This window comes from Dromiciops gliroides, chromosome 4, assembly GCF_019393635.1.
Source record: "Dromiciops gliroides isolate mDroGli1 chromosome 4, mDroGli1.pri, whole genome shotgun sequence".
NCBI lineage: Eukaryota > Metazoa > Chordata > Mammalia > Microbiotheria > Microbiotheriidae > Dromiciops > Dromiciops gliroides.
Window position 1 is genome coordinate 490,194,861 of NC_057864.1, and position 26,951 is coordinate 490,221,811.

Here is a 26,951-nt window from a genome sequence, read left to right on the forward strand (position 1 = left end):
CCTTTAGTGTTCACTGGATTCCAACCAGAACATTGGCCTGGGTCACTTTTTCTGTTTGAAGGTGTTGTTGGAACAGAATCTATGTGACATCTGGAAATTGGCTTGGCTTTGTTTGGCAGGAATTGATGGCTTGTTCAAAGAGTGAGGGTCTTCAAGCACATGGCATTGAGGCCATGGGCCTTACTGCCCTGGCCTGTTGGTAAAATTGATGTTAAAATTTTGTTTTTACATATATTTTGGAAAATAAAATTCTATTCAAAAAAGAAAAAAACCTATCCTTTACATGTAACTGGAAAATAACAAAATAATTTTATGATTAAAAATTTTTTTTAAAAATTAAAAAAAATAAAAATGCCCACTCAAATGGACAATTGTCTATTTTAAACATGACAATTGCAGGGCTGTTTCAGAAACATAGGACCAGGCAAAATGCATAGGTTCATTATTACCCAGACCAACCTTTTTTCTAACTCCAAAGGTCTGCTCTTCATTTCTAATTTAATTTAATTGTAATTAATTTCTTAATTATTTCTTCATTTAACTTCTTAAGTTCAATGTACAGAGTAGCTGGCTGATGTACATAGGGTATGTATAGGTGATGTATGTATTCATTGCTCATGCTCTCAGAGCTGTTCAGTAGTTTATAAGCCTCCTGAGGGTAGGAACTGAATGATTTGAAATGATTTCATCCTGAGGAACAGGCATTGTGGTCCAAGGGTTAGAGGGCCAACCTCCGAGTTAGAAAGTTCTGTGTTCGAGTCTCACTTCTAACACATCCTAGCTGTGTGACCCTGGGCAAGTCACCTAACTTCTCTCTCTTTTTTTTTAAATTTTAGGGCAATGGGGGTTAAGTGACTTGCTGAGGGTCACACAGCTAGTAAGTGTCAAGTGTCTGATGCCACATTTGAACTCAGGTCCTTCTGAACCCAGGGCTGGTATTTTATCCACTGTGCCACCTAGCTGCCCCCTCACTTCTCAATGTCTCAGTAACTGTAGGCCACTATGGAAGACATGGTGGAATGGAAGCTTTTGGAAGGTAGGAGCTACTTTTGTTTGTCTATATCACTAGTGCCTAGCCTGTGCCTGGCATCTAATAGGTGCTTACTAAATGCTCAGTGAATGGATCAGCAAATGTTGTCCCTCCTTCCCCTAGGGTAATGGAAGCTCCTCGAGTATAGGGACTACCATATTTGTGTCTCTGTATAGGACGGTGCTTAATAAATGCTGCTGGAACTGAACTGAACCCATAGTAGGGGAAATCAGGGGAAGTGGTTTCCTGTCTACCATGTGTGTCCTGGCCCATGGTGCAGGAACAGTAACTTGTGTGATCCTGGGGAGATCCGGCCAATGGGGAAATGAAGAGGTGGGGACGGAGAGCTTGGTATAGAAATGCCTGGGTGTCTGAAATGCAGAGTTTGAATTGTTCATTCGACTGGCCCATGACTCTATGTTTTAATGAATTACTGGCCTCACTGCTTTGCGGTTGGGTGAATTTCTTCAGAGAAATCAAATGGCTTATGTAAGAGTCATAAAGTGAGAGTTAGAATTCATCCACTTGGTCATGTATGTGCTGTCTCCCCCTTTAGAATGTAAGCTCTGTGAGGACAAGCACTGTCTATTTTTATCCTTGTGCATTCAGTACCTGGCATCCAGGAGCTTAATAATGCTCATTGGCTTCATGTTTGAGTCTCTGGTTAAGTGACTGATGTCTTTTGCTACCCCTTCTAAAGAATATTCAGTGAACCCTCCCACATCATCAGTGGTGATACCTTTGTGCAGCCAGGACTGTCCATCCGTGATTTCTCATTCTCACTCCATGACTGGCCCATCTCAATTTCCAATCATTCATGTGTTTGCTTCTATTGTTAAGACCTCTTGTCATGGATAGTCTGGCTGTTATTTGCTTATATCATATTTATAGATATGTTTTAGACATATACCTTCCCCAAGTGTTTTAAAGAAATGTAACTACTGTCGTGACCACTAGTTGGCTTCAGTGTTCTGATTTTAGTATTACCTTTTTTTTTTTTTTTTTTTTTTTTTTTTTTTTTTTTTTTTTTTTGGTGAGGCGATTGGGGTTAAGTGATTTGCCTAGGGTCACACAGCTAGTAAGTGCCAAGTTTCTGAGATCGCATTTGAACTCAGTCCTCCTGACTCCAGGGCTGGTGTTTTATTCAGTGTGCCCACTAGCTGCCCCGTAGTATTACCTTTTGAGGGAAAGGAGATTGTTTCTACACAACAGGCTCCCTTAGGACATATATTCACATGTCCTGAGTGATGAAAGTTTGAAAAGGATCCTTCTTCACTTTTCTACAGCTCTGACACTGTCAGAAACCACTTCTTTCTAGGTTTTTGTGACATTGCCCCTCCCCACATTCTCTTTCTACCTCCCCTAATTGCTTCTTCTCCATCTCTTTTGCTGGGTCTTCACCAACCAGGTCATGGCCACTATTCCCCAAGGCTCTGTCCTAGGTCCTCTATTATTTGCCCTAGACACTCACTATCTTGGTGATACCATCAGCTCCAATGGTTTCAGGGGTCATCTCTATGTAAATGATGATCAGATCCATCTATCTAGCCCCAATCTCTTTCTTAAGATATATCCCTACATCCCCCACTGTCTTTGCAATTGAACCTCCATTTTAAGGAATGTACCTAGGCCAGCTATATCTTCATTCCTCTTCAGCCGGACTCTTGACTCTCTTGACTCAAAAGTTCACTTTGACCCATTGACTTCTCACACTGAAAGGACTCTTCCCCCATACCACCCTTTCCTCTAACTGTCTGGTTCCTCCCTGAACCTCCATTTTAAGCCAAGTACCCAGGCAAATCATGTCTTCGTTCCTCTCCAGACTCCATTTCTTATTCTCTGGGCTCTCTCTACCTTGTCTCTGCATGGGTAACTCTTTCCTCCCTTTATGCTCCTGGACCCCTTGGCTTCGAGCTTCTTTTTTTGTCTCATGTTGCCCAATGAGATAGTTATCTTTGTGAGGATGCATCTTTTTGTCGGTAATTGTCTTCTAAGCATTTAGCACAGTGTCTAGTACATAGGTAGTGTTTAATAAATGCTAGTTGGTGATTTGTTGCCATTGGATATCCTGTAGGCATCTCAAATTCAATATATTCCCAACAGAATTCATCTTCCCCCACTCCCTTTCTTCCCACTTTCTAGTTACTAGAGGACATTTCTGTGTTCCCAGGCACCCAGGCTCACAAACTTGTTACCTTTGACTCCTTACTCTCACCCATAACACATTCACCCTGTCTTTGAATCTTGTCATTTCTCCTTCACAACTTGTCTTGATTATATACTCTCATCTCCACGCACACAGCCCTTGTCCCCTCTCATCTAGATGCTGCCAGAGCTTTCTCATTGGGCTGCCTGCCTCAGACTTCTGTTCTCACCAGTCCCTTCTCCTCCCAGAAGCCAAAGTGATTTTCCTAAAGTGCCAGTCTGACCATCTCAGCTCCCAGTTAATGGCCCTCCAATGACCCAGATCCAATACACGCTCCTTCGTTTGACTTCAGAACCTGCTCTCTTTCTTACTTTCCAACCTTCTCATGTAGCACTCCCGTCCTGGTGCCCTATGATCTGGCTACACTGATTCATGTCATCCCTTTACTCCCAGCTCCTTGGCTTTGTCTTCTATGCCTGAATGCTCCCCCTACTCACCTCTAAATTCCAGCTTCCTTCAAATCTTAGCTCCAATTCCACCTTCTATCAGAAGCCTTTCCAGCTGCCGTTGTGCTCCAGTGTCCTCCCTCTGAGATAGCTTTCCCTCTCCATGGTCTAGATCTTGTACATGCACATTTATCTGCATGTTGTCTTCCCCATTAGATCAGAACCCTTTGATAGCAGGAAATGAGTTTTTGCTTTTCTTTGCAGCCCTAGTTGTTAGCACAGTGCCTGGGCCATGGGAGGTGCTTAATGGATGCTTGTTGACTAATGGACTGACTGAAAGGATGGTTCAGCTGTGAGCTTGAGGCTGTGGGGGAGTAGGCAGCTGCCTCCACCTGCTCAGCCTTCCAGGCTCCGTGGGAGACATGGAGATGGATTCTTTTTTTCTATAAAAGTATTTGATTATTTTCCAGTTACATGTAGAGAGTTTGCAACATTGGTTTTTATGAGATTTCTAGTTTCATTTTTTCTCCCTCCCCTCTCCCCAATACAGCAAGCAATCCTATATAGGTTATATATGGGCAATCACATTAAACATATTTCCGCGTTAGTCATGCTGTGTAAAAGAAATCAGCAAAAAGGAAAAACCCTCAAAAAGAAAAACAAAAAGAATAGAAATAGTATGCTTCAATCTGCATCTAGATTCCATAGTCCTTTTTTTCTGGATTTGGAGAGCATTTTCCATCATGAGTCCTTTGGAACTATCTTGGACCATTGTATTGCTGAGAAGAGTCAAGCTTAACTTCAAGTTTGATCAACAGAAAATTTTGTTGATACTGTGTACACTGTTCTACTGGTTCTGCTCATCTCAGCATCAGTTCATGCAATTCCTATGTTTTTCTGAAAATCGGCCCTGCTCATCGTTTCTTACAGCAAAATAGTATTCCAGCACATTCATATACCACAACTTGTTCAGCCATTCCACAATTAATGGCATCCCCTCATGTTTCCAATCCTTGCCACCATAAAAAGAGCAGCTAGAAATATTTTTGTACATTTGGGTCCTTTTCTTCTTTATGATCTCTTTGGGAAAAAGTCCTAATAGTGGTTATTGCTGGGTTCAAAGGGTACCCACAGCTTTATAGCCCTTTGGGCATAGCTCCAAATTGCTCCAGAATGGTTCGATCAGTTCACAGCATGGAGATGGATTCTTGAGGCTTGTGTTAGAAGACGAAGTGGAGACAAGAAATGAGTCTATGAGCATGTGAATCAGTATAGAGGAAAGGGTGAGTCAGGAAGATTGCGTTGGTTTGGAGAACAGTATGATGAATGGCGGGGAGGATAGGGAGAGAGACAGAGAGACAGAGAGAGAGACTGAGAGACTGAGAGAGAGAGAGAGACAGTGATAATGATATGAGGTGAGGAGCAGCATGCATGATTGAGGAACCTGGCATCCTGGTCAGTGGGAAGTCTAGATTTGAGGGACTGAAGCTATATATAGAAGAGGGAATATATGGAGTACAGAGGTTGTTACAGTGAGTGTCTAATGTCCTCTGCCCTGAGCAGCAACATGATAGGGAGTGTGAGTAGCCATCTGGTTCAAGTGCCTTCCTCACACAGTGAATTAAGTACTGGGGAACCTCGAGGTGGCTGCCTAACTAAATTACACATATATGTGTGTATAAATACATGCTTACAACACATATATATATATATACATAGACACAAACAAAATTTATATGCAATATATTTCTGTATGTATTTATTAAATATAGAAAATACATTTATATAATATAAAAATATAAATTTGATTAGGCATTCAACTGTAAGCATGGGGTGGACACACATATGTATACACACATGTACACACAACATATCATGCATATTAGAATGTGTGTACATGCATACATGTGTACAATACTACACATGAATATATGTGTGCATGTTAAAATAGCAAATTCTCAAGCACCCATAGGACTCCAGATGGGGAAGAGCAACTCAGATGCACAAGGGATCCAGAGATTAGGGCTCTAGCCAGGGCCATGGCTGTAGCCTGACTTCCAGTGAGCACTCTGTGATACCAAGTAGCTCTTGAAGCCCTGCTGGAAAATTGAAAATGATACTCTATCCAAAGGAGAAGAGAAGACGGGGGTGGGGGGGGGTGGGGGGGTGGAGGCAGCTGTCTTCAAGTATTTGAAGGGTTGTCGGGCAGAAGGGGGATTAGTTTTGTTCTGCTTGGTCCCAGGGGCTGAACTAGGGGCCATGAATTTGAAACTGCACAACCAAGAGGAGGAAATCATTCTGGGATAAGCCAGAAGGTTGAAGCCTGGGGTTATCTGAACCCTCCTTCCTAGTGGGTGGACAGGCAGGATGAAGAGGAAGAAGCAAAGGAGTAGGCACAGGTGACAGGGACCAGAGTGGAAAATGGGAAGAAGAGTTGGTGATGACTATTTTGCCTTCTCTAACTGCAGACTGTAAATGTTCTGTGTTGTTTGTCCTTGGAATTTTAGGTATTTTACTGTATCACTTTCTTTCTTTTTTTTTTTTTTTAGTGAGGCAATTGGGGTTAAGTGACTTGCCCAGGGTCACACAGCTAGTAAGTGTTAAGTGTCTGAGGCCGGATTTGAACTCAGGTACTCCTGAGTCCAGGGCCGGTGCTCTATCCACTGTGCCACCTAGCTGCCCCACTGTATCACTTTTTAAAGTCTTTGTCATAGCATATGTTTGAGTCTTCTGTGGTTTAAATCTATCTTTCACAGAGGTAGCTAGCTAAGTAAATAAAGCACTGAAACTAGAATAAGGAAGACATGAGTTCAAATCTGACCTCAGTTATTTATTATCTGTGTGACCTGGGCAAGTCACTCAATTTGCCTCGTTTTCCTCATCTGTAAAATGAGCTGGAGAAAGAAATGGCAAACTGCTCTGGTATCCTGGCCAAGAAAACCCCAAATGGGGTCACAGAGAGTCAGACACCACTGAAAGGACTCAACAAAAACAATCCTGTGACATGCTGTCATGGTAGGAAAGAAGATATAAAACACTGGACGGTGCCACTTTTCCTGGTCCTCCTGGGGGCTTTCCTCCTTGCAAGCACCATGCTCACTAAAAGGAACCTATTAAAAACCCACTCAATGGGCTTTTCAATATCCACAGTGGGATAGGCACTATGCTAAGTGCTGTGAATACAAAACCAAAGATGAAACAATGCCTGTCCTCAAAGAGCTTCCATTCTATTGGAGGTAACATAGTAACCACCTAGAAAACTAATTGCAAAATAGATGTAAAGTCATTTTTTTGAGGGGATGACCAGCAACTGGGAGGGTCAGGAAATGCCTCATTTAGGAGGCGACAGCCATGTTGCTGTGCCTTGAAGAAAGCAAGGGATTTCGAGAGGTAGAGGTAATGCTTTATAAGAAATCAATAGACTGTCTAATGCCTGCCACAGCAATTCTGTTGGGGATATTTGGAAGTTCCTTAAAAAAAAAATCCCATGGTCATTACCTGGCGGTCGTATTTAATGCCTTTCTAATGAAGTGTGACATCCTCTGACTGTTGTTCATAGGAGTGGCCTGTCAGCCTTATGTCATTGAAGGTGAGCAGGACTGACAAAGCAGAACTTCTTCCTCATGACCTTTATTTGGTCTGAGCCAAAGCAGCTGCCCTCTTTCTTCTGAAAAAACTGCCTGGGAAGGAGACACCACAGAGGAAAACTTTAGGTCACTTCTTACCTTTTCTGATGTTGAAGTTTTTTTTTCTTGACTCTTTTATAACCAAGTTATTTCCCCTTCACTTCCATGTCTCTGAAAGAACTTTCCTTACAATAAAGGGAATAATGTCCCTTGTAATAAAGAACAACATTCCCTCATAAGAAACAAAAAAGGACTGACCACTTTCCATGTATTTGCCTCATCCACCCCTGCCCACGTCTCCACCAATATGTTGGGGAGCAATGTTTCATTGGCCAGGACTTCAAGTAAGATTGGCTTTCAGCATTGTTTTTGTTTACATTTCCATAGTAATTGTGCATATTGTTTTCCTGGTTCTGCTTAAGTCACTCTTCCTGGTTCTGCTTAAGTTGCTCTTCAGCAATGCATGTTAGTCTCTGAATTCCTAATATTTGTTGTGTCTTAGAGTCCAACACACTCATCTCATGGATGTACCACAATTTGTTTAGCCATTCTTCCATCAGTGGAAACCCACTTGATTTCTGTTTTATTTTTCCCACTACAAAAAGTGATGTGATAAATATTCCATTATGTATTTCAGCTCTTCCTTTAAAATGCTTTTCATTTATTCAAGAACATCATGTTCAATACCACCATTATCATGAGGCATAAGTACTGAGCACCTACTTTTGGTGAAACTAAAGTTAGGGAGGGATGTACAATGTCTCTATGTACTCGAGGAAACTATGGCTAAGGCAGAAGGCATCCATTCTGCCTTCTTTTGATAGCTTATTTTTTTAAGAGAATGAATCAACTCTTTCTCCCAAATCTCTTTAAAATTCTAAGGAGGCAAACCCATTTATTATTAATTAAGTACCTCCATAATGGTTATTACCAACATTGTGGTCGTTTTGGGTCAGTCACAAGACTCTAGAATCATGTCTGCCATGTGTAGGCTGTGTTTGTACTTCATGCTACTTTGGGCTCTCATGTGTAACCTATTTGTGTACTACGGTTATGCTTCCATAACACTCACACCATCATTTCCCCATTTTTAATTGCTGTGGAGGTTTTGAGCTATTGTAGCTTCATTTTAATGACATTGTCTTGGGCATATTTTGGATTAAGTTGATGCAGCATCTTGGATAAAGACTTCTTTGAATCATTTTGTCTTTGTAAATTTCCTGGTCTCTTCCAATTCCATGATGCAATGCATTCGCTCTAGGATACAAAAGAAAAGTGATCTGTCTCTGTGAAAGCATGATGGGTGATATTTGTGGCATGAAGAGAGACCTAAATTCAAATTCCACCTCTCATGTGATTGAAGGCGATGTCTTGACTTGTTCGTGAAGTGGATTTGAGTGAGGCAGAGATGCACAGAGTCATCTGCTTCACAGTGTTACTGTCTCATTCTCTAAGCCTCAGTTTCCTCACTTGTGGTTGTGAGGCTTATAAAAGACTGCATAAGGCAAAGGATTGTTTCAATTTGGCCGTTATTGCTGATGTTGGCAATGACGTGGATTCTGTTGTTAGAGGCAACACATTCTCCGTCGGTCTCTGAGAACAAAATAGTGTTCATTCAGCACATCCCTCCTGCTTTGACATCTGCGAGTGCGGAGACATTTCATTTCCCCTTTAGGATTTCCCGAGTCCCCCCCCCCCCACCATTGTTTGATCACTGTATCATTGTGTAACCACTGGTTCTGCTTTTCTGTGGCCTGTAGTATAGAATCACTGAAGGAAGGAGAGTCAGTTGACCTTCTCGTCAAATTGGTGTAATGAGAGACATGCCTGGGTGCCGAGTAGAGGCTAGGAGCCTGCCTTGACAGCTGTTAGGAGGTCATGGCTTGGGGCAGCTAGATGGCACAGTGGATAGAGCACCAGCCCTGGAGTCAGGAGTACCTGAGTTCAAATCTGGCCTCAGACACTCAACACTTACTAGCTGTGTGACCCTGGGCAAGTCACTTAACCCCAATTGCCTCACTAAAAAAAAAAAAAAAAAGGAGGTCATGGCTTCCTGACCAGTCAGGGTGAGCTCAGTTTCTCTCTCTTGTCACCTTCACTCTTGTCTTTTTCATCATTTGATTGGGACGTTCATTTGGTTAATCAAACATTGTTTTTCTTCCATAATATATGTAGCAAAGAGGGCCACTGGTTTCTGGGTAGACACCTAATGTTTTCCTAGCAAGATTTCACTTTCAGCTGTCATTCTTATTCTGCTCTGGAGAAAGCTTACTGCACTAAGAATGCTAGGCTGGCTTTCTGAATGGTTTGTGTGAGTTTAGGGAGGGAGGTATAAAAATCTCTTGTCTTTAGGAACAGGATAGAGAATGAGGCTATAGGAGGCATCTGGGGACTAGGGTATTTATGGCTAGTGCCCAAGTCCGGGGCTTCAGGGCCTGACTGTCAAAGATGTTCTGAACAGCTGCCATTGACTTGAACTATCATGATGCCTGTGGATCTCAGTTATTGGTGCCACCATTGATCTGTGAAGAAGAGATACTTTGATGTGCAGAGGCCATGGAATGTTCACTCAGCTGTGGTCCTGGATGAAAATTTCCTGCTCATTTTGGCAAAATTTAAGAGACTGGACAATATATTTGCAAGAGTGTTTAAGTGCAGCATGGTCTTGTGAGAGGCAGTGTGACGTACCAGAAAGAGACAGGTCTGCTGTCAGAGATCCTTGGTCCAAATGCAAGCTCTGCCACTATCTGCCCTTAGAGAAACCACTGAGCATCTTCAGAACACAACTTTCTTATCTTTAACAGAGCAGGGTTGGAGTAGGTGATCTTCCTCTTGGACCCGAGTTCAAAGGGTTCATTGGACACAATGGATCAAACCCTGGGTGGTTGTTTTGCTGACAGAAGCTTTGCTATGCACAGAAGCAAGAGAATGATTAGTGGTCTATCTGTGGCCCTAAAGAGTCCCGGGTACTTCCCATTTATCGGCACTACACAAGGGAAGGCATCCACTGGTGCTGAGGATCTGCTTTTCACAGATGAAGACTTCTGTTAGAACTGAGTGAATCACTCAGCTGGGGAAGTGGGCTGGGTGTCTGGCTTCACTGGGGTCACAGAGAAGGGATTTTATAAAAAGGGGGCTCAAACGCAGTCTGGCGCAGGTGATACTGAAGCTACTTGACTGCAGCTTGTCTTCCTCTGGTGGCCAAAGAACTTTAATTCCTTCAAAATGATTAAATATTTGTAGGAAAATTCCTGAAGACTTAATATTCTGTTGCTTGATTGAATTCAGGTGTCTAGGCTATTGCTTTAATTAGAGTGGAGGTGGAGCCTCCTTTGTTAAATACTTAGTGGTCTTATTAACTAAGACCATTTAATAAAGAGCCCAAAATCTGCAAAATCCAATTGCTTCATGCTTATGCCGTTCATTTTAAAGGGATCTCAGGCCAATTTGGCACAACGACTTAACACATACAAAGCTCTTTTCTTGAAAAGCACTTTACACATAATGTCTTATTTGATCCTCCCAACAACCCTGTGTAGAGACAGTTTGGCAAAGAGCCAGCCTTGGAGTCAAAAGGAGGACCTGGGTTCAGGTCTTGCCCCTGACACTTGATGCCTGTGGGACCATCACCCCTCAGAGCAGCAGGAAACTCCAATACTATCAGCTGCTGAGAGATTAGGATCTGCTTGGGTAGAGGGAAAATAAAAACCAGTGAAAAGACCACAGGACTCTGAAGGGCTGGAGAGCAGCAGTTGGAGGATCATCTGCTCAGGGCTGGATGGGCTGTTGGAGAGCCACCAGACAGGAGTTCTTAACCTGGGGGCCATGGACTTATTTTTTAAAAATAGTTTTCTGTACTTCCAAACATACTTGGCTCCTTTGCTGCCCTGTGTATTTTATTTTATACATTTAAAAAGGCGATTCCAAGAAGCAGTCCATGGGGTTCCCCAGATTTCTGAGGGGGGCCCCTACACAAAAAGGGGACAAATCCCTCCTCTAAGCCCATGACCTCCTTCAAGGGAGGAGGAAACTGAGGCCTGTAGGTCTCTCGGCTTTTCCCCGGAGGGACACCAATAAGGGATCAGAAGCCGGAGTGGAGACACAGATATCCCCCAGAGCGTGGACAAACCATCATCTGAGACCTGCTACGGAGGCGCACTGAGAAGTGTATTCTGGCGGCTAATTAGGCAAAGTCCTTTTGGACCCAGGTTTGAGTTACTGGAGGTTGAAAACAGCTCTCTTTTATTTGTGTATTTGTCTGGTCCCAAAGGAAGGCACAAGATCCTCAAACCCCAGACCGCCTGAGGCTCCATCAGAACCCCAGGAATCCCCTAGAGAGTACGAACAAGATTTGTCTGGATGGGCTTGTGGATGCTGGTTGCCTTGGAAAACCACCAGCTCCAAAGCTCTGGTTAAACCTAGCAGAGGTGCCTCCCCCTTGATTCCCTAAGTAAAACGTAGGGTTTTCTGAGCAATACTTCCTCATTCCCCATTAGTCTTCCCTGTTAGAGAAAGGACTTGGCAGCTCAGAAGAGGAAGCCCAGCTCTCTCCCGTGTTCTCCAAATCATGGGACTGCTCTGCAAATGAGCCTTGGGAAGAGGCAGCCTATCCCACAGTCCTCCTCTGCTCCTCAGCTCCTTTACCTGTCATGGATCCCACTGGCCTTTGGAAAGAGCTTCTGACCCTTTCCTCATCCCCTCAGGGATCCCACTGGTGTCCAGGACTCCGTCCTGGATGTCCTGCCTCCTCATTTCCTCTTTTCTCCACTTGTTATCTAGGCCTTCTAAAATGTGTGCTAATTCCCAGTTCAATTTCACCTGGAGGCACAAGCTTTGATCTCTGAATCAATCCACTAACATGCATTTTGCCTGGATGGTAGACACGGGGAAAGAGTGACACAAATTAGAGTCCCTGACCTCCAGGAATTCCTGTGGGGGCTGGGGTGGGGAGGGAAGGGACCAACAGGTGCATATGTAAGTAGATACAGACTGTGCAAAATCAATTCAAGGTAAAATTGAGGGAGGGGGAGGGGCACCAGCAGCTGGTGGAATCAGAGGCAAACACTATAAATATCTACTGAAGAATGACTGGTTTGGACCTGGGGACTCTATGGGTGCTGTTGAGGGAGCAGTGGACTTGGAGCAAGGGAGACCTCAGTTCAAACCCTTCCTCAGATACTTGTTAGCTGTGTGACTCTGGTCAAGTCATTTCTCAACCTTAGTTACCTCGTCTATAAAATGGGGACAACATGTCACCTATCTCTTAGGGCAATTGTGAAGATCAAGTGAATTAATCTGTAAAGCACTCTGCAAACCCCTAGGTGCCCTTAGAGAGGTTCTGAGGTCCTTCCCAGGTCCGGGATGCTATGATTCTGTGAATATGTTTGGCTCGTTGTTAGTAATTTGTACTGGATGGTTACTTACTTGGACATCCTACACTGCCAAGGATCACTAGCATTAAGAAGCACTTTTTTTTTTTTTGGTGAGGTAATTGGGGTTAAGTGACTTGCCTAGGGTCACACAGCTAGAAGTGTTAAGTATCTGAGGTCGGATTTGAACTCGGGTCCTCCTGACTCCAGGGCTGGTGCTCTACCCACTGCACCACCTAGCTGCCTCTAAGAAGCACTTTGTATGGCCTTGTCAGACTGCCTGGGGATCAGCCCTTTACTGATAATTGCTGTGGCCAAGATAAGGAGCACTTGGCTGGGTCCTATCTGTAGGGAGGTCCTCTGTCCCTTATGTATTTTGGAAGTGAAGTCATTTAAAATATGTGTTATCACCATCTTCCATGTTTATATCACATTGATTTCAAGAGATTTCCCTTTCTCCCCCCCCCCATGACCCTTCCCTTGTAACAAAGAAAATAGTCAGCAACACCTGCTCTCACAGCCCAGCGTCTGAGGGACCATAATGTCCATCATGTTCATTGGGCTTCTTGGATCTACTTCATGGAGGGAGGTACACCCTTTTCTCTTCTTCTTGGCCAACACTTGTCAGTTTAATCCCTCAGTGCTCAGTTCCTTTTCCTAGGTTTCCTCTCACATTCTCCAGTCTTCAGGTAGATGGCCTCTTGGCTCTGCTTACTTCACTCTGTTCCCAATTGTCCCTGAATTCTCCAAATTTCTCATTTCCTTCATATTCCATTCCACTCATTACCATACTCACTCATTGGGCACCTACTTTGTTCCTAATTCTCTCCCCCAAATCCTTCTATCGCTATTTGGCATATAGAGTGCCCAGTGAATTAATTTTAAAGACATTATGAGGCACTATTGCTATTATAGCAAATAAAAATGTATTAGCATACTAACTAGATGAACAGGTTGAATAATTTGTGAACTGCTTCACTACTCCCTTGTGTTATGTGACCGGCATGCTGAAAAACAGAAGTTAGGCCAAGTCACACTGTATTTTAAGGGTGTAACAAGAATGATGGGAGACAGGGATGGAGATGAGACCTGTGATTTCATTGGTGGCTGACTTCCTGATGAGGAATGTCCTCTACCAGTAGGTTTGGTGTCTTCACTGCAACATAGAAGCTAGAAGCTTAGAGACCAGTTGCCTGGTCTAGAGTTTCCTGCCCTCCATTAGGGATAGGCAAACTATGGCCAGGGAGCCAAATTTGTCCCACAGGCTATTTTCTTTTTTTTTTTTTTTGAATTTTTTTTTTTTTTGGTGAGGCAATTGGGGTTAAGTGACTTGCCCAAGGTCACACAGCTAGTAAGTGTTAAGTGTCCAAGGCCGGATTTGAACTCAGGTACTCCTGACTCCAGGGCCGGTGCTCTATCCACTGCGCCATCTAGCTGCCCCAGGCTATTTTCATACACACCATCAGCTAAGAATGGTTCTTACAATTTAAAATAAAGTACAAAGCCAGGTGGTGGGCTGCAGTGTGGGTCATCCAAGAAAGGGTCAAAGGTAGGTCTTATACCTCAGTCCAAGGTCAAGTTCCTCTAACAAGAGTGTGCTGGTTAATCGAGATTTCATACATCTTGTTCCATCTGAATCCCAGAAAAAGGGGATCAGAGAATCGAAGAGTTGGAGACATTCAGAGATCACCTGGTCCAAGCCAAAGCTGAATAGGAATCGCCTCTGTACAAACTAAGGGTGACGAGGAGCAACATATTAAAGAGGAAGCTGGAGCTGTCTCAGAAAGGCTTCGTACACACTCCACCCTCCTTATCACATGGGGAGGATGTACTGAGTGATGCTACAAGATACTCGACATCCAGAAAGGGACTCAGACAACGCACACTCTCCTTCTGCTGATTCTCTGTGGGTACCAGAGTGGGACAGAGGCACAGAATGTCCTCACTCCAGAGAGACCTTCCTGGAGACAGAGGCTCACCTTGGTCAGACTCATTCTATGAATAACTTAGACCATCAAAAACATAAAAGTGGATGACCTAATATCCTGCACCTGGCAACAGTCACCTCACCCCCTCAAGTATTCCCCTTGAGGCTGAATCTCTGGCAAATGGTCAAAATTCGTAATGTCCCAATGCACAAAAGGCTGTTGGGCTGCTCCCCCAAATCCCCAGAGGGCAGCTGGCTTCTCCGCTTGGCATTCTGGGGGGAACCTTGTGGCATCTGGTATGACTTTCTAGTAACATTGCTTATGATCCCCAGCAGTGAGTGTACTCCCACACTGATAATGTGCTGATATGAAGTAGCTAGTCAGACTAAATTAGCTTTTAGAAATGGTTAGTCACACAGATGTTATGGTTAAAAAAACCAGCTGGTCCCAGACCAGCTGTGACGGGGGCACTCTCTTTTGTAAGTTCCTAAGAATCCAAGGGAAAGTGAGATCAAGCTTGGAGACTTCAAGGACCAATGTTCTTTCTGCTGTACTCGTGCCCACATGACCCGACTTTGCTGGCACCTGTGGCCATTGGCAATGAGCTGCTTGGCCACTCTCCATCTTGTCACAAGCCCCAGTCCCAGTGTTGTTGGACAGGACTTTATTTCATTTTGGCCTTTGGGGGCAGGGATGGCGAAGGGACCTGAGTTGGAATCCGGTAAATGTGGAGGGGTCTGGGAGGCAGCACAGAGTCACAGAATGTCCATGTTGGGAAGGGCCTCAGAGGCCATAGAGGTTAGCCAGCCCTCTGTAACAAAGCTGAAAAATGGTCCTCTAGCAAACTCGGCAATAGAGCCCACCCTGAGCCTTCCTCAGAAGCCCATGTCACTTTTATAGATCTCTAATTGTCAGGTGGGAAGCTAAGGTGGTGCAATGGATAGAACAAGGGGCTTGGGATCAGGAAGGCTAATCTTCATGAGTTCAAATACAGCCTCAGACACTATTAGCTGTGTGACCCTGGACAAATCACTTAACTCTGCCTCAGTTTCCTTATCTATAAGATGAACTGGAGAAGGAAATAGCATATTTCTTAATGCCTACTATGTGCCAAGCAGAGTGTCCCCCCCCCACCAAGTCTTGTTTTCTCCAGAATGAAACACCCTTAGTTCCTTCAGTTGAACCACACATGACACACTTTCAAGGTCCCATGTCTAGGCACACAAGGGTCAGGTCTAGGAAGATGAGATAAGGCCAGGAGAGGCAGGCACATCCTGTCAGTTTGGGCAGGCAGTAGGGAAGCATTTCTGAGGTGTGGGGGGACAAAGTGGAGAGCAGTTGTGCTCCTTCTGAGCAGAGTCTGCCAGTTCTGCTCTTGGGGCAGATGTCTTTTGCTTCCCACCTTGTTCATCCCCTACTGGGTGAACACCGGCCCGTAGGAGCTAGTCATAGGCAGAAGGGGCCCAGAGGAGTGAAGGTGAATCCTGCCTCTTGTTGAGAAAGGCTGGGATGCATGTCACAGCTGCCTCACTGATCCACTACATCAGAGAAGCTGCAGGATTGTGGGAATCCGGCTGGAGAGCCAGCCTCTGGATTCTGAGCACACTTAGGGAAGGCAGCAGATGGAGGCTTAGCTCAAAATCAGGGGTGAGGTGGGGCAGGTGACTGGCATACAGCTTAGCTGAGGACTGTAAGGTGGACACAGATCATAGCAGCTGCTGGGGTCAGGGATCACAGCAGTCAGGAAGACAATGAGCACAGCAAATGAGGCAGTAGATTAGTCATAATGGGCTTGTCAAGTGGAAGTTTCTAGCCTGGAATTTTCCAGGGCTAGAAGACACGAGTTCAAATCCTGCCTAGGATAGATGACCGTGGACAAGTCATAGGCTCTCTGAGTCTCGTTTTATAAATCCATAAAGCAGGAATAGTAATGGCACCTACCTCAAAGGGTTGTTTAGAGACTCTGCTGAGATAATGTATATGCAGAGTTTTGCTCAGGCTAAGGCTTGGACAATGCTTTTGACAGAGAAAGATTAGGCCAGAAAAACCAGAGGGTTTTGCCCCCAAGATAACAACCCTGACGTTTGTGTAATACACGAAGTTAACAGAAGCCTTTACAGCCTCGTCTTGTTCTCGCTTCCTAACATCTCTGTGAGGCGAGGTGGGGATTACACGGAGTGTTATCAACACTTTGGAGGTGAGGAAACTGAGGCACAGATAGGTTGAGTTGTTGGATGTCCCACAGTGATTGTCAGAGGAAGATTCTTACCTCAGATTTTAAGACTCAACACTTTTCCAATTCTAGGACAAAGCCTCTGGAGAGCTGAGCTCAGCTAGGCAAGGTCTAGGGCCTGATGTGGAGGCCATGGTCTTCTAAGAAAGCAGGCATTTCCACAATTGATGGGGATGGAAAATAGCAAAGGGACAAGAAGCAGGCTGAGGAATTTGACCTGTGATGCCTCGGGCATGAGAAATGGGTACAGGGCATTTCCCATAAGAGATGGGACTGGACAAGGAGTGGGGCAGGTTGTCAAGCCCATAGGGGAGGGCAGATGGCCATCCCAAGGATTGAATTGGTATCCATTCAGCATATATCTATTATAGTCTTTTTTTTTTTGAGAGGCAATGAGGGTTAAGTGACTTGCCCAGGGTCACACAGCTAGTGTCAAGTGTCTGAGGTCAGATTTGAACTCAGGTCCTCCTGAACCCAGGGCCGGTGCTTTATCCACTGCACCACCTAGCTGCGCCCTCCATGTATCTATTAAATACCTACTTAGTAACTAGCACTGGGCCAGCCCTGGGACATGACAAAAGTCAGACAATTCTTGCCGTCTGAAACATTAAGGACTTAGAGGAAGGCATCTGGGGATTTAGGGAGATTCTTTACCGAGGAGAAGGTTAATCAGCAGACATGCAGGAAACCTCGACTACATTCCAGGAGTGGTGCGAGGTGTTAGAGATGCAAAAACAGAAATTAAATTTTCTCAGCTCTCAAGGAGTTTATTGGGGGCAGAAGTAGGGAATGACATGGATACATGGAGGTAAACACCAAATATGTTAAAAAGATTTAAATGGTTTCTAGTGGGCTGGATCCTCACAGGTGGGGGAAGCAGGACAGGCTTCTTGTAGGAAGTAGCACTTGACTGAAGCTCTTAAGGAAGCTAGGGATTCTATGAGTCAGAGGTGGACAGAGATGGAATTTCAGACTAGGGACACAGATTATTCAAAGGCTCAGAGGTGGGAGATTAAATGTCTTGAGTGAGCAACAGCACAAAGGATAGTGTGACTGGAACACAACTATCTGTGAAAGGATCCAGGACAGAATCATGCTGGGTGAGAAGCCTTGGGTAGATTCTGATCAATATTAATTGATGGGATGCCAATATATAAGATCATAGATATTTCAGAGTGATTTTCTAGAGGGGCAGGAGTGTGAGCTAACAAATGAAAGGAGAAAAGAAATGTCAACATTCAAGATTATAACAGTACAGTCTAGAGCTAGAGAACATGCTTAAAATATATTTTAGGGAGAGGAAGTAGATTCCACCGCTGTCCCCCCAAAAGGAAATGGAAAGAAATGAATCAGAAGAGGAAGTGAACATAATTATTTGAACATTAACAAGAGAGAACAGGATGAAACAAGCAGTTTCTGCTGCCCAATGAGTTGCACCTTAATTAGGTATGGCTCCCCAAAAAAAGTGTATGGTTTTGTGGATAGGAATCTTTCTCTGTTACCAGAAGGACAATCTCAGGAGGTAGTTAGAGAACAGAGCCTGGTCAAAGCAGAGACAGGAATGTCCTGCTCAAAGTTTTTTGACTATCGGTGTTAAAAAGGCAGATGCAAAGAATCCAATGACGGTGAGTTTTAAGGTCAACTGACCCACATTGGGAAGCCTCCTGGATAGAGAACCCTCTGCCAAAGAGGCAAGAGTGTTAAAATTAAAAAGGACAAGGGATTTTTTTAAAAGAGACTGAAAACCTAAAGAGGAAAGGCAAGATCATTGTATTGTGAAGACAATCTGAAGAAGTCCACATCCATGAATGGAAATGGATGCATCCAATCCTTGTGTGACCTTAGAGAAGTCTGCAGACTTCTTTTGGCCACAGTTTCCTTGTATAATGAATTATTTGTATATAATCTGCATAATGAAGCAGTTAGACTAGGTTTCGATCTATGGTTTAATATATGTCTTTGGAACTGTCTCCTTATCTGTCAAATGAGCGGGTTGGACGAGAAGGCTACTGGGATAGCATCATGGTGTATGCCAGTGGTAAAATGGATTTTTTTTTTAAATCAGAAAGTGTCTGGAGATCATGAGATTTAAGAATCCTATCTCAGGACAGAGAAGGATTTGAGGAAAGCAAAGCCCTAATGTACACCACTTTTCATCAAGACATGGTTTTTAATCTTTTAAACCATTTTAGGGCAGATGAGACAGCTTTTGCCATCCAGAAAGTGGTGGGGGGAGAAGGGGAAGAAGAGTGGCAATCTTTGGTATCTTCACCTTGGGGCTGAAAGACTACTTAGAGCTAGTTTAGAGAGAGTATGGTGGGAGAAGAGCAGTTGGGCAGAGAACAAGAAGCATTGGGGTTTTAACTGAAGGGACAGAGGAACAATAACAAAAAATTAAGATCAACTGGTTACTGGCATTTAGGCTAACAGTACCAGCAAAGGCTCACATGATTCTGATATCCAGGTCACCAGGAATCATAGATTTAGAGGTGGAAGAGTCCTTAGAGCTTATTAAGCCCTAACCCCCCATTTTACAGATGAGGAAAACAGAGGCTTACTGAGGTGAAGTGATTTTACCAATGTCACAAGTGAGCTGGGATTCAAACTCAGGCCCCATCACTCCAAATCAACAGATATTTTCATTGTACCATGATCCTTCACTATTGAAAATATTGTCAATGGAGACCAGGCAGGATGGTGGAGTAGCAGAAAGTGATAAAGTCAAGATCTCCCCCACAACTACCCCACAAAGATTTAGGTAATGAGCTAGACCAAATCTTAATTGGGAAATCCTGGGGAAAAAATTACAATGATCCTATTCCTAGGTGAGGTCAGCATTGAGAGATAGATGAAGAGGTCTGTGGACACAAAGGTCAAATTTTTTCCAAGAGCACTCCATGTTAAACCTTTGAGCACAAGGACTTGCTCCTGGCAGCATGCCAGGGCAAAAAGACATCTGAGATCTGGCAAAAAGGAATGGACCTTAGGCAGGGAGCAGGAACAGGTGCCAAATGGCTGCTCTGACACTCTTACTCAAGACTGAGCGACAGATCCAGTGCTGCAGATTCCTGTGCCTGAGGATTATCTGTAAGACAAGGAGCAGGCTCTAAGCTGTATACTGAGTATTGTGGTGATAGGGATGCTCAAGACACAAAGCCAGAAGAGAATGACTTTCAACCACCTGTAAGGAAAGCCTCAAAGGAAAAATGCAGCTTGGGGACGTGGTCAGCTAGAATTCCTGGAAGAAATGAAGCAAGGTTAAAAAAAGAGAGCTAAAATAATTTTATAAACAAAATTAGAAAACTAAACCAAAAAAATGGAAAAGAAATGATAGCTATGGAAAAAAGAACTGGAAGGAGAATTAATAGCTTCAGACATAAGCTACAAAGCCTTATCCAAACAACAAACTCCTTTAAAATTCAAATGGACAAAACAGAAGGTACTTAGTTCATCAGGCAATAAAAATAATAAAAACAAAGTGAAATGACTTAAAAAATAGAAGAAAATTTAAGGTGCCTCATTTCAGAAACAATGGACTTGGGAAGCAGATCAAGGAGAGATAATTTAAGAACCATTGGACTACCTGAATGCAGTGACCAAAAAAAAGAAAAGAAAAGAAAAGAAAAGAGACATATTATATTTCAAGACATCATAAAAGAAAACTGTATGAAACTTTCAGAATTAGAAAGAAAAGTGAATAATAGAAAAAAATCCTAGTCAAAATTAGAAGGAAACCAGAAAACTGGGAAAAAATTGTATAGGAAATTTCTCTGATAAAGGCCTCATTTCCTAAATATATAGAGAACTGAGTCAAATTGATAAGAATATAAATCATTCTTAAACTGATAAATGGTCAAAAGATATGAATAGATAGTTTTCAGATAAAGAAATCAAAACTATCTATACTCATGTGAAAAATTCCATAAATCACTATTGATTAGAAAAATGCAAATTAAAACCATTCTGAGGTGGCACCTCAGACCTATCAGTTTAGGTAATATGACAGAAAAATGACAATGTTGGTGGGAATGTGGAAAAATAGGGACACTGGTGCACCACTGGTGGAGTTGCAAATGGATTCAACCATTCTGGAAAGCAATTTGGAACTATGTCCATAGGGCTATAAAACTATGCATACCCTTTAACCCAGCAATGCCACTATGAGGTCTGTATCCCCCAAAGATTTTTAAAAAAGAAAAGGAAAATGACCTATTTGTACAAATATATTTATAGTGGCTCTTTTTGTGGTGGCAAAGAATTAGAAATTGAGGGGATATACGTCAACTGGAGAATGGCTGAACAAGATGTGGTATATGATTGTGATGGGATACTATTGTTCCATAAGATGATGAATAGGAAGCTTTCAAAAAAATCTAGAAATACAAGAACTGATGCAAAGTGAAGTGAGCAGAACCAAAAGAACATGATACACAGTAACAGCAATATTGTATGATGATCAATTTTGAATGACAATCTATTCTCAGCAATATAAAGACCAAAGATAATTCCAAAGGACCCTCTAGAGAAAGAACTGATAGTCTGAATATATATCGAAGCATAATGTTTTCACTTCATTTTTTTCATTTTTTGTTCTGTTTTATTTCACAACATGACTAATATGGAAATATGTTTTGCATGACTGCACATGATTAACCTATATAAAATTGCTTGCCTTCTCAATGAGGGGGAAGGGAAAGAAGGGAGAGAATTTGAAACTCAAAATAAAAAAAAAGTTAAAAATTGTTTTTTAGGGGACAGCTAGTTGGTGCAGTGGATAAAGCACTGGCCCAGGATTCAGGAGGACTTGAGTTCAAATCCAGCCTCAGACACTTGACACTTACTAGCTGTGTGACCCTGGACAAGTCACTTAACCCTCATTGCCCTGCAATAAATAAATAAATTGTTTTTTACATGTAACTAGAAAAAATATTTTAAAACATGCGAAATCCATTGGTTACATACTGAAAGAAAACCCAAAATAAATATTTTCATAAATGTCATTGGCGAAATTTATAGCTTCCTAGTCAAAGAAGAAATACTGCAAGTAGTCAGAAAGAAAGAGTTCAAATATGAAGGAGTCATATTTAGGATCACACATAATTTAGCAGCCACTACTATAACAATAGAGATCTTGGAATATAATATTCTCAAAGGCAGAAGATATCGTTTAATAAGAATAACTTACCCAGCAAAATTGAGTAAAAATTTTCTGTAGAGGAAAAATTGACCTTTAATGAAATAGAGGACTTCCAAGCACTCCTGATAAAAAGACTAGAGCTTCACAGGAGCTTTAGAATGCGAAGACAAGAGGCAAGTGAAACTTCAAAAAAGGTAAATGTGAGTGAGCAATCATAAGGGACTAAGCAAAGATGAACTGTTTACATTCTAATGTAAGTAGATGATACAGAAGATCTTTTAGAAGTCTATCATTGTCATGGGTCATAGAGATAGTTTAATAAGAGAGAAGGTTTTTAAAAATGTTTGATGATATTAAAAGAAGACAGGAAAAGGGACAAGCAAAGGAACACCCTTCAGGGGAAAAAGAAGAGGAAGGATGGGAGGAATGATCTTACATATTTTCAGTGAGTAAACAGAAGATTAAATAATCAAGGAAGAAGGGGTGGGAGAGTGGGTAAGATGTAGCTCACTTTTATGCAAACTTGTCAAAGCCGGAAAGAAGATCCACACAGAGTTGGGTGCAGTGACATATTTCACTCATCAAGGAAACAGAAGGAAAAGGGAGAAGGGGAAGTTAGAGGGTGTCCTCTCCTGGTAGCCACATAATGTCAAGAGAATTTGACAAAGGCCTCTGGTACATAGGGAGGAGCCCCTTTGGCAACCTTCTGGGAAGATGTGGACAAGACTCACCCAGGATGGGCAGACATGGATGAGTTGTGATCTGCATTGTTTGAGAGCATGATGTGTGGAATGAGGTGGAAGTCGCCTTATAGTTGGACTACAAAATAACCGAGTCCAGTCCCTGCATTTAGTTTAAATAAATTTCTCTTGTTTTAATTTAGGTTTCAGCTTTCTTGGCATTCATTAGTGCATGAGTGCAGAGTTTATCTAAGTCACACATTTTAACTCCTGTTTGCTCTCTTTCTAAAAGAGTCATGCATAGATACAGGATGAAGGCAGAATGGTGTGGCATGCTGGAAAGAGAACTTGCTTCAGAAGACATCACACTTGAGTTTTGATCCCGCGTGACCTGGGACAAATCACCCCACCTCCTTCAGTCTTCTCATTGGCAATTTTTTTGGGGTGCGTAGCTCTGAATCTATGAGCCTGCAAGTAACTGCCATAGACTGACCCCCTCACACCTTAAGTGATGCCCCTAATCCTCCAACTCTGCAAAGCAACCCTGAGGAGAAAGCCATGAAAAGAATTTCAAGGTGCATGGGAAGGTAAGGCTTGCTATGAAAAGGATCATGGACCCAACATGGTTTAAACAGAGCTTGGGGGATGCTACCCTCTTCCTAACCTAGACTTAACTTGGATGAGCCAGGGAAGAGGCTTCAGAAGGAATTGTTTGTTGTCCCACAGACAGTTAAGTGCCTCAACTTGGACCCAGGTGTTCTGATGGTAAGGACAATTCTCTAGGCATCCCATCATGATGCCAGGATTAGTGACCTACTTAAAAACAACAACTAGGTTCAGAGATGGAGATCACTGATTGGCAGATACTGCTTTTTAAAAATGGCATCCTACTAGAGGCAGTGTGGTGCAGTGGGTTGTAAGCTAGGCCTGGATTCAGGAAGATATGGGTTCAAATCCCTCCTCAGACACTTCATATGAGTGTGACTCTGAGTTGGTCACTTAAGCCTCAGCTCCCTCATGTGTAAAATGAGAGGGTTGACCTTAATAACCTTAGTGGTCCCTTCCAGTTCTAAATAGGCACTACGTAACTGAACTAAATCTCACCTTGCTCTCATGGCTGTGTCCTCCCCCCAACAGAGCAAAGCACTTTAAAGGATTTCCAGAGTAGCTGATGATTGTTTTGTGCATGCCTAAGCAGTAATGGATCGTTCAAGGCTATAGAGTATCAGAGGATGTTCATTTGAGATTGTAAGATGCTGTTATGGATCGCTAAATTGCACCATTGTCATCAGATCTGGAAAGCACGTCATCATTTGGGTCCAGCCTATTTTTTCCAGGTTGATTTCTCATTCCTCCCCTTTCCATACTGCATCCAAGCTGGCCCACCTGGTTCCCCACTTGCCACCTTCTATTTCTTGTTTCCGTTGTTTTTGTCCAGACTGTTCCTTATGCTGGGAATGCTGACCCTCCTCAGTCTCCCCTCTTCTAGCTTCCTTCAAAGGCCAGTGCAGGAGTCACCTCCTACCCAAGGCTTCTCCTGATCTTTTCCCCTCCCTCCAATGTGAGTGCTCTCTTCCTTTTACTGTTATTCTCACACATGCTGTATTTATTTATGTGGCCTTGCTTTATCCTGTCAGTAGAGCGTGATCCCTTTGAGGGCAGGGACAGTTTGACTGGGGGCTTTGTAGCCCCAGCACCAAGCACAGGGCTTGGCACATGGTTGCTACTTAATAAAAATGCTTGTTGCATGGAATTGGACAAATACTAGTTGATCACCTACTATGTGAAAGTTTTCCACCCTCCAATTCAAGGCAGGACAGACACCCACTAACTTGATACAGTAATCAATGAGTAAGCATTTATTAAGCTTAAGTTTATTAAAACACAATGTGGGAGACTAGGGATACAAAGACACACTCAAATCAATCTGTCTCTGCCCACAGGGAGCTTATATATTGGGTCCTCTTCTCTCTGCTCCCAAGCAGCTGCCTTTGGTAATTCTAGGAGACATGGGGGAAGTTGAGTGTTGAAGATGTTCCTGGCTATGAAATACCCAGGGTCCTTTACAACACTAATCTTGTGATCCAGTCTCTAATCCTCTTGATCCCATGTAGCCTCTAGCAATTTGTACAGTACCAAGACTGGTTTCTTCATTTCTCAGTTCTTGACTCATTGAGACATTAAGTAAAGCACTCATCAAGGTGCATGAATGAGCCAATTAACCCACAAAGTGCTTAGAGGTATTACTCTTTAGAATTGTTGGGAAATGAAGACTGTGTCAGCTTGTATGGGAGAAGCCAGCTAGAATTAGTAACTTCTGGGAGACCTAAGATTCCGCTGCTCAGACACAGAAGTAAGAGGACTGAATCAGACCGTTTCTGAAGTTGGCCTCATTTAACTCTTCACTGTTTCTACCTCTCCCTCCTCTGTGACTTTGTTGTTGTTGTTGTTGAGTCATTTTAGTCATGTCTGATTCTTCATGACCCTATTTGGGGTTTTCTTGGAAAAGATCCTGGAGTGGTTCATTTGCTGCTTCTTTCTTCAGTTCATTTTACAGCTGAGGAACAGGCAAACAGGGTAAAATGACTTGCCCAGGGTCACACAGCTAGTAAATGTCTGAAGCTGGATTTGAACTCATAAAGAGGAGTCTTCCTAATTTCAAGGCCAGTGCTCTGTTCACTGTACCAATTAACTGCCACCTAAGGGGTCCTAATTACAGCAAATGTTTCCATAGGTCATTCGGGTTTATGCCTCTTGAACAAACAACAACTTACAGGGTAGGTACTACATGTGTCATTACCCACAGGTGAGTAAACTGAGGCATCACAGAGGTGGTTGCTGGCTGGTCACAAGGCCAATGTCAAGTGAAATTTGAACCCAGATATCTTCTGACTCCACATGTGACATGCCCTTGTTCCCCATGCTAATGCCAATACTTTAAAAATGCTATTATTTTTGTCCTTGGGAGAGAAGGCTGCTGAGGAAACTGGGGCCCAGCAAGTTTAAGTGATGAGCCAATGTCAGTTAGACATTGAATCCAGGTCCTGATGTTACTCAAAGGGAATTCTTTTCAACTGACCCTGCTTTATCTCTTCCATGTGGCTGCTTCACTCTCTCCATCATCTAGAGGGTGAAAAACTACCCAGCACCAACTCACATCACAAAGAATGGAAAAGCTGAACAGAATGCGAGAGGAAATTGAGGTGCTTCAAAGGAAGAACATTGTATTTGGAGGAAACCCTTGGTTGATGTTCCTCTGCACAAGGCAGTTTGCTTTGCTGGGGGAAAGTTGTCTGGGCTCACCTCTGTCAGCCTTCTCTGGGAGCAGGAGCTGGGAACAAGCTCATCCTTCAGACAATTCAGAATCAAGAGCAGCCCCCACATCACAACGACACCATCTTTACTTGCCCCCACTGGGGGACGGCTCTTTCTTTCTTTTTTTTATTCTTTGTGATAGGGGAGAGCTCACTGAAAACATATTTGGAAATGAAGATGATGGGAAAACAGAAGAGGTCCCGAACAATTAAAAAAATTAAGGTATGAAACAATGTTAAAATTGAAGTGAAGGGATTTGGAATTAGGGGAGGGTAACTGAGAGTCTTGCTTCATTATGCATTAGGGTGAAGACTATAGGAAATGATAAAACACTAGAAAGAGGACTTTCACTCAACTCTTGACTGACATGGATGTCCTGGGAGACCCTAGAAAGGTCCCCTTCTTCTAGCCTCAGTTTCCTTTTTTGCAAAGTGAGAGGGCTGGACCAGATGACTCTTGGGTCTGTTTCAGCCCTATATCCATGATCTTGTGAAAACTGAATTCAGTAAATGTTGATCAAATTTCTACCCTAGGCCAAGGGGTGGTTTAGATGCTGCCAGTATAGGTTGTTGTCATCAAGAAAATTACTCCGGGTTTTGTGGGGGAATTAATGCTGTATCAGCATCGCTTGGTATAGTGGCATTATTTCAGAGTTTTTACTGTTAGTGGGGATGGAGAAAGAGGCCAGTGCCTGAATTTGGTGAAGGGTATGTCCATTGGAAAGTGGTAGGAGACCTGCTTCCTTCTTCCAGAATTCCAGAATCAGCGACAGACAGAGAGGGGACTGCTAGGGTCATCTAGTCCAACCCCCTTGTTTGAGGTGATGCAGAACTGGTACATGCCCTGTGCATGTTTTCCCACATCAAGTCTCCTTCCATTAGTAGTGACACAGCTCACAGCATCTTTGAGTTGGGAGGATCACTAGGTTCAGCTGCCACCTAGAGTCAGATGTTGCTGCAGTGAACAAAGATGGCACAGGAGAGGGCTGGCATCCTACAGCCACGTGTGAAAATGGCGGTGACTAAGTGGTAACTTCCAGAA